General features: G+C 33.3%; 1 protein-coding gene across 2 annotated transcripts in view; it reads right to left on the reverse strand.

The window, feature by feature from the left end:
- The window catches only part of CARF (calcium responsive transcription factor), a 43,747-nt gene that overhangs the window by 34,749 nt on the left and 1,027 nt on the right, over positions 1 to 7,971 (reverse strand). The window contains exon 2 of one of the 2 annotated variants that reach the window (XM_068544632.1): positions 4,790 to 4,955. The exons of the other annotated variant lie outside the window; for it this stretch is intronic. The gene's annotated coding sequence lies outside the window, so the exon portion shown is untranslated. The remainder of the gene's footprint in view (positions 1 to 4,789; positions 4,956 to 7,971) is intronic. 2 annotated transcript variants of the gene reach the window in all.

Below are 7,971 nucleotides of genomic sequence, written 5' to 3' on the forward strand. Positions count from 1 at the left end.
AAACCAAAAAAACAGTGAACCTAGATACAGACCTTACGTTCTTCAAAAAAATTAACTCAAAATGGATCACAGACATAAATGTAAGATGCAAAACTATAAAACTCCTAGAAGACAACATAGGAGAAAACCTAGATGACCATGAGTATAGTAATGATGTTTTAAGTATAATATACCAAAGGCATGATCCATGAAAGAGATTATTGACAAGCAAGACTTCATTAAAATTAAAAAACTTCTGCTCTGCAAAAGACAGTATCAAAAGAATGGGAAGAAAAGCCACAAACTCGGAGAAAATATTTGCAAAACATGTATCTGATGAAGGATTTGTATCCAAAATATGCAAAGAACTCTTAAAACTCAACAATAAGAAAAAAACCTAATTTAAAAAGTGGTCAAAAGACCTGAAGATACACTGCAGCAAAGAAGATATACAGATGGCAATTACACATATGAAAAGATGCTCAACATTATATGTCATAAGGGAACTGCAAATTAAATCATCACTGAGATATCATAACACACCTATTAGAATGGATAATATAAAAAAAAAAAACCTCTGTTAGATGTTGCTAAATATGTGGAACAACAGGAACTCTCATTGATTGATGCTTGGGATACAAAACTGTACATACAGCCACTCTGGAAGACAGTTTGACAGTCTCTTACAAAGTTAACCATAGGCATACCATACAATCCAGCAATTGTACTACTACGTAATTACCCAAATGAGTTGCAAATTTATGTTCCACAAAAACCTGCATGGATAGTTATAGCAGCTTTATTCATGACTGCCAAAACTTGAAAGCAACCAAGACGTCCTTCAATGAGTGAATGGGTAAAACAACTGTGGTATATCCATACAATGAATTATTATTCAGTGATTAAAAAGAAATAGGCTTGGGAATTCCCTGGCTGTCCAGTGGTTAGGACTCAGTGCTTTCACTGCTGTGGGCCTGGGTTTGAACCCTGGTCAGGGAACTAAGATCCCACAAGCCGTGAGGGGCAGCCAAAAACAAAAAAAAAGAAACAGGCTATGAAGGCACAAAAAGACAAGAAAAAACCTTAAATGCATACTGATAAGTAAAAGAAGCTACATACTGTATGATTCCAAATATATGACATTCTTGAAAAGGCAAAACTATAGACACAATATCAAGATCAGTAGTTGCCAGAGGTTGGGGATGCGGTAATTCATATAGGTAAAGCACAAGAGATTTTTATGGTGATGAGATAATACTTTATGATACTGTTATGATGAATACATGACATTAATCCATAAACCTGTACAACACAAAGAGTGAACCTTAGTGTAAACTATGGACTTCTGTTCATAATAATGTATCAGTATTGGTTCATTAACTTTTAGAAAATGGTCCACACTAATACAAAATGTTAATAGTAGAGAAAACTGCATGCTAGGATGGAGGGGAGAGAAGGTAGGGGAAGGAATATGGAAGAAAGGAAGGAAGAAATCTTTATATTACCTGCTCAATTTTTCTATAAATCTAAAACTTTCAGAAAAAAATAGACTTTCAGTTAAAAAAAAAAAAGAGCAGAGTGTCTGTAAACTGAAGCCAATAACAAATCATAGTATATGAACTCCGTAATGATCTTGAAATTTTAGGTTAAGTGACCATACTCTGAACAATGTTGGAGTTAGGGTGGACAAGAAATATATTATTTTTTCATTAACTTTTAAAACAAAAACTGAGAGGGTTTTGGGCTTCCCTGGTGGCGCAGTGGTTGAGAGTCTGCCTGCCAATGCAGGGGACATGGGTTCGAGCCCTGGTCTGGGAAGATCCCACATGCCGCGGAGCAATTGGGCCCGTGAGCCACAACTACTGAGCCTGCGCATCTGGAGCCTGTGCTCCGCAACAAGAGAGGCCGCGATGGTGAGAGGCCCGCGCACTGCGATGAAGAGTGGCCCCTGCTTGCCGCAACTGGGGAGGGCCCTCGCACAGAAACGAAGACCCAACACAGCCAAAAATAAATAAATTAATTTTAAAAAAATTATTAAAAAAAAAAAAAACTGAGAGGGTTTTGTCAGTAGAAATGTATAAAATAGCTGAAGACAGTGTTCTGTAGTCATATGGTCTGGGTTTGAATTTCAGCTTCATACTTACTTGTCAAATTAGTTAACTACTCTGAGCTTTAGTTTTTCTCATGTGCAAATTGGCAATTATACTGCATCTCCCTCAGAGGGTCGTTATATTAAACAAAATAATGTGTGCAAAGAGCTTGGTGCAGTTCCTAGTACAGGGTCAATACTCAATAAATTATTTCTGCTACCTATAATTATGCAAACTAAGATAAAAAATTCACCTATCTATAAATAACTTGGTTCCTAAGGACAAAAATCTGTTAAATATCAGTCATCTCATTGATGTAATAAAAACTTACCTGGGCTTAGTATAAAGCTTCTAAATATACTTTTCTATACTGTCTTTGAAAAATTGCAAAAAATTTTACTTTCAGATGACTAACAAGTTCTATTTCAATATTATTGTTTAGTTTAAAAATTCACACATCTGATGAATGTAGTAGAAAAAGAACATAGGGTCAGTCTAGATTTGATGAAAAAAAACAGTATGTTAACTTCCCTGAGCTTCAATTCCTAGTTTTTTAAAGATCCCATTCAGTTCTTAGATTTTATGTTTCTAATAGCTGATTATCTTGATGACTTTTAAAATTCATTTAACTATCGTTTATTGACTGACCTCTAACGTACACTGAGTATAAAAATAAAAGAACTCTATTCAAGGAGAAAACTTTTACAGAGTTAGATCCAATTGAAAATAAAGTCCTACTGAGGGACTTATTAAAACTGAAATAATTGCTGTCAAGAATGCAACTTAATTTTTTAAAGTGTATTAAATACACTGAAATATTCACTGTCTAAACATGATGACATTAAGATTAGAAATATTTTTGAGACTTTATTTTGATTTTTAAATATAAGCACTATTATGATAGAATACATGAAGATTATGAATTTAATTATCATAGCTACAAAATAATTTAATGTTTATTGAACGCTTATTATACTTAATAATTATTAGCCAGAATTACTAACAATCACTCTGCTATTCTGTGATATAGGACCCATTAACAACATTTTACAGAAAAGGAAACTGAGGCTCACCGGTAAAGGTTATAGGGTTTTCATTTATTGAGCACTTACCATAGTAAAGCACTAGGCTCAGTGTTTTATACATGTCATTTTATTTAATCCTTTCAACAACCCTGTGATTCGGTTACTTGCTCCAATTTACACATAAGGAAATAAGATTTAGGCAGTTAAGTAACGCCAAAGATTACAAATATACTAGGTGGCTGAGCAAGAACTCAAACCTACATGCATTGATCCCAAAGCCCATTCTTTATTATTACAATGGGAACTCTTTCAAGGTAACAGACAAACCTCCCTCCTTCATTAGTCATGGCTTTAATTTTTTTTTTTTTTTGGATAGGTTAACAAATTAAAGATGCTAAAAGAAATTCTTTGTTCATTTTTGTTCTCAACTTTTCCCAGTTGAAATTTAATTATAGGCAGTCCCTAACACACAAAAGCCCTCCTGCAAGCAATCTAAAGATCTCTGACCCCAAGAAAAAACTAGCATTCTAACTATGCAGGAATTACAGCCCCTGAGAAAATATTCTGTAAACAGATCCAAAAGTGGATCTTGGGACAGAGAAGTAAAAAGTAAAAATAGCTTAGGGGAAAAAAATTCTAAAAACTTACTCTCAGTTTCCTGGTAGGTGCCCTGATTCCATTACAAATTATCCCTACTGATCTAAATTTTTTTTCATTTTATTTACTTTCTCTTACCCTATCTGAAATTTCATCGGTGAAATTTTCATTGGAGTTAATAAGCATTTTTTCTTAAAGAGAAAATACTCTGGAGAGATTATCAGTCATTATCAAATTTGTGTAAATTTATATAAATATAGCTTTCTTCCGTTAAGATGAGTTAAAAACAGCTACCCCGAAAAGTTTAACTTAGAGGTTAGAACGCAAGTACATTTGAGGCTCAGAGCACCTAAAAGGGATTCTGCAGACCTGAGGTAGATGCTGCAGTGAATAGGGAAGGCAGGATGAATGCCCTGGGGAAGTTCACTAGTGAAGGGGTGGGATAACACAGGAAGCTTGCCAAATATAAACCACTTACTTCAGAACTTTGCCCAGACTGCAAATGGATGAAAGAGAACTTCTTTCCTACTATCTTCTGGAAATTCAAAACTCAAAATTTTCCTTTCAGTATGCAGTACCTCTATACTGTGTGTTAAACAAGGTTTTTGTGTTTATTATATGGAAAAGTGGGTTTCAATATCTGTTGACCTAACTCATTGTTGAATTGGAGATTAAAAGTACATTTTTAAGTTACAGACATCCTTTTCAAAAAATAATTTGAACGAAGTGAAAAGTATTACTCCTTCCTCCCCTAAGTCTTCCATCAATTTGCATTATACTCCTCAATCCTGACAACTGCAGAGTGACTTAAAATACCCAATTTTCCCACCTAACCTCAATGTCAGCACATGCTATAAATTATTATCCCTAACTTTCAATTAACTATGTCAAAGTAAAGTTCCAAAGAATGTAGATATTAAGATAAAAAAAAAAAGATTAAATAGCTAGGTATAAAATGTTCTTTTCCAACTGGTAACCATAAACGGAACAAAGTACCTACATACAAAGTGTAACTTGACTTTTTCATTAATATGTAATAGACAATAGTTAACTTTTATAGAGCTGTTACTTTCTATCAGTTAAAAATAAAATTATTACCTTCATGAAGGAGCTTGAGATTAAATTCAGGTCTCAAGCATTCTACTATCCCCAGAAATGCCCTCTCTTTTCCACTCAAGTTCTTCCTTTGGGGGGCACTAAATCATGATGGTTGGGGCTTCAGTTATGTGAAAGCTATAATTATGTCTTCACAGCAGCATTTTTTCTGTAATGAGAAGGTATTCAATGTATATTTATTTTCCTACACATAAAGCAAGCTACTAGATTTTGTACTGCAGGTTTTACTATAAAATAGCCATTACCAGCCTGGTATAGTTTACCCAGCAATTGACTCGGTTAAAGTAAAGTAGAGACTAGGACTGTCTTTATGGAAGACTGCATGTGTCCAGGGGTAGGTGACCTACCCTGTGTTGGGGATTCGGACTAAGGCCTAGTTTCAACTCTCACATTCTGTAACTACTACAGAAACAAAAACATCCACAGTAAATTGCATTTTTCTCCACAATGAAAATATTTACTAATTGGACATACTTTGGAGCCATAGAAGCTTGAGAATAAGGGCTTCCCTCCTCATACCCCATTCCCTATAAAATCCTAGAATTAAATTGATAAGCTTATTTCTTAAGTAAGTAGTATTGGGATTGGATAAAGAGAACAGAAATAAAAGAGAAAGTATTAAATATATAACCTAGAGGGTTAATAATAATTGGAGTTCAGAAAACACACTAAGGCCATTAAATTTTGCTGGCAAACTGCTTTCTAGAATGTTTCACATCACATTTTAAAAAGTGGATTTTACCTTATACCAAAAGCAAAGATCAGGAAGAATTAGAAGTTCAATGTTTTAATTTATAGCAAAAAAGGGCTTTTATTGTTTACACATATTGAATACATGGCAGAGGGGAAGACACTATTCAGGCTGTAGTTACTCAAATCTCTGTGGACCATGCTGGGGCTACTGCTGTTTTCTGATTTTGTTCAACAGCAAATCTATTTGTTCAAAACATTAAAGGTAATTCTCAGCCGTAATTTCTTAAAAATTGTCTTTATATTTGATTTTTTTTTTTTTTTTTAGTTTTCCCGATAGACTTTTGTGTGGTAAAATTTATCTGTTAAAACCAATAATCTAAGCGTAAATCCCCAAACAGGCTAACTGAAAGATGAAGCCACTTGAAGCTTAGAGTTTCTCTTAATTCTAGGTACTTTGGTTAATGTCTCAACATTTAAAGGATATTGAAATCTTATACTTAAAATCAGTGTCTGACCTTATTAAATACATTAAAAAATACTGCTCAAAAGTACTTTAGAAAATAAAATTTCCCTCATCTTTTAGGGTAGGTAAACAACACAATGTTCCTTCTATGATGTATACAAAATTGCTATGAATCAGTGGTGTCAAAAATTAAATCAAGACTCCTAATTCACAAATATTTTATAGAGTAATTTATTTCTTAAAAGATGGGTTTTGCAAGTTGTATTGTGTTAGTTAAATCCACACCAAAATGTTAAATGTATGCAAATATATATAAACAATCTACTTCAACGTTTCATTTTTCAGTGAAAAAAATTTAAAGCTAGTGTTCACAATGTCTCTTTTCCTTTATCTAAGGTTTGCCCTCTCTATAAACTTCCCTGTAATCTTGGTTTCTACCCACTTCTTACCCTGTACATACATACCTCTTTTTACCTCTTTGCTCTTTGAGGGATTTACAAATTATTTCATTTAATCCTCACAAAAGGTAGAGCTTATTATCTATTTATAGATAAGAAAACCAAAGCTGTCAAGTAACTTGGTTAATATCACAGAACATTAGAGCTCAGATTCAAAACTAAGTAGGAAAAAATCACCAAAACCGATTAGGACTCCAAAGCCCATGCACAGTCTTTATATCATACTACACCATGCCATTACATACAGAAAAGAAAAAACCTATAATAAAGAGAAACATTTTCCAAGCTGTAGTTCTCCAGATAACAATGTGTCTTCATAAGAAACCTAGTAAGTGAATCATGTAGGAAGTCATTAGAACCAAAAGCTTGAGTTAATGTTCTAAGCAAAGTTAAGAAAAACACTCAGAGTAAAAATACTAACTACTCTAGGTATTACATAGAGGGAACACGAAATACAACACATAAGCCACAGTTGAAAAAACACCAAAGCCATCACACTAGGTGTTCAGGTATCTTGGAATGCTTGTTAACTAATTTTCCCTTAACTAAAGGTCTCAGTCAAATGAAAAGAGTATTTTAGTGAATTCAACATTTCTGCTTTGTAAATTGAAGTTTTACCTTATTAAGCACATATTTAAGTTCTGTATCTTACTGATCATAGAAAATTTTTCCATTCGAATTCGGATCAACCTGTAATGAATATCAGGTACAGTATTTTCTTATTTTGATAAATTTCAAATTAATGATAGTTAAAAATGAATTAATCTACTGATTAAGCACATATTTATTAAGCACATATTTAAGTTCTGTATCTTACTGATCATAGAAAATTTTTCCATTCGAATTAAGATCAACCTGTATTGAATATCAGGTACAGTATTTTCTTATTTTGATAAATTTCAAATTAATGATTGTTAAAAATGAATTAACCTACTGATTACACATTTTAAAACATATTTTAACCAATGATATAGTAACAATTAAAAATTACCTGAAGAACCTATTAGAAGTTTTATTTCAGGTTCTAGGAATTTTAATTCAGACAATTTTACTGCTGTAACTCAAAAACTACTTATCATTAAAAGCAAATGATGTTTGAAACTGTCAAATTTTTTTACTTCTACCAAATTCAAAAAATATGGATTAAATAACAAGACTTCAATTAAGAAAGAGAAAAAAAAAAGTGTTTCAAACTTCAGGTGGTCTAACTTATGCACACAATTCTCACAATTACAATGAATCACATGGTTAAATGACCATGGCTTCTATTTGCAAGCCCAATCCCTTCCTAGGCCCTCAGCACAGAGGCTTCCTCTTTTTACTCCTCTAACCATTAGGCTAGTCTTTCTTACTTGTTCATGTTGCCATAGCTCCCAGTTAAACTGACATCTAAAGGATAACGATGGTAAAAACTGCTGACATCTACTATGTGGCACTTAATCTCACAGTTGACCAAGGTGTGGCACAGAGAGGCTAATAAATAAGCAACTGGGGCAGGATTCAAACCCAGACATTCGGGTTCCACGGCCTGCATTCTAAGAAGGTGAATA

This window comes from Eschrichtius robustus, chromosome 5, assembly GCF_028021215.1.
Source record: "Eschrichtius robustus isolate mEscRob2 chromosome 5, mEscRob2.pri, whole genome shotgun sequence".
NCBI classification, from domain to species: Eukaryota; Metazoa; Chordata; class Mammalia; order Artiodactyla; family Eschrichtiidae; genus Eschrichtius; species Eschrichtius robustus.